Below are 355 nucleotides of genomic sequence, written 5' to 3' on the forward strand. Positions count from 1 at the left end.
GAGGAGGAGGATGAGGATGAGGATGAGTATGAGGATGAGGATGAGCATGAAGATGAGGATGAGGAGGAGGAGGATGAGGATGAGGACGAGGATATGATGTGGAGTTGGAGGAGGAGGATGAGGATGAGGAAGAGGATAGGATGAGAATGAAGATGAGGATGAGGATAGGATGAGGGTGAGGACGGAGATGGGATGAGGAGAGGATGAGGAAGAGGATAGGATGAGGATGAGGATTAGGATGAGGATAGGACTAGGATGAGGAGGAGGATAGGATGAGGATGAGGATGAGGAAGAGCATAGGGACGATGATAGGATAAGGAAGAGGATGAAGATAGGATGAGGATGAGGATAGGAT

This window comes from Lupinus angustifolius, chromosome LG16 (genome assembly GCF_001865875.1).
Source record: "Lupinus angustifolius cultivar Tanjil chromosome LG16, LupAngTanjil_v1.0, whole genome shotgun sequence".
NCBI classification, from domain to species: domain Eukaryota; kingdom Viridiplantae; phylum Streptophyta; class Magnoliopsida; order Fabales; family Fabaceae; genus Lupinus; species Lupinus angustifolius.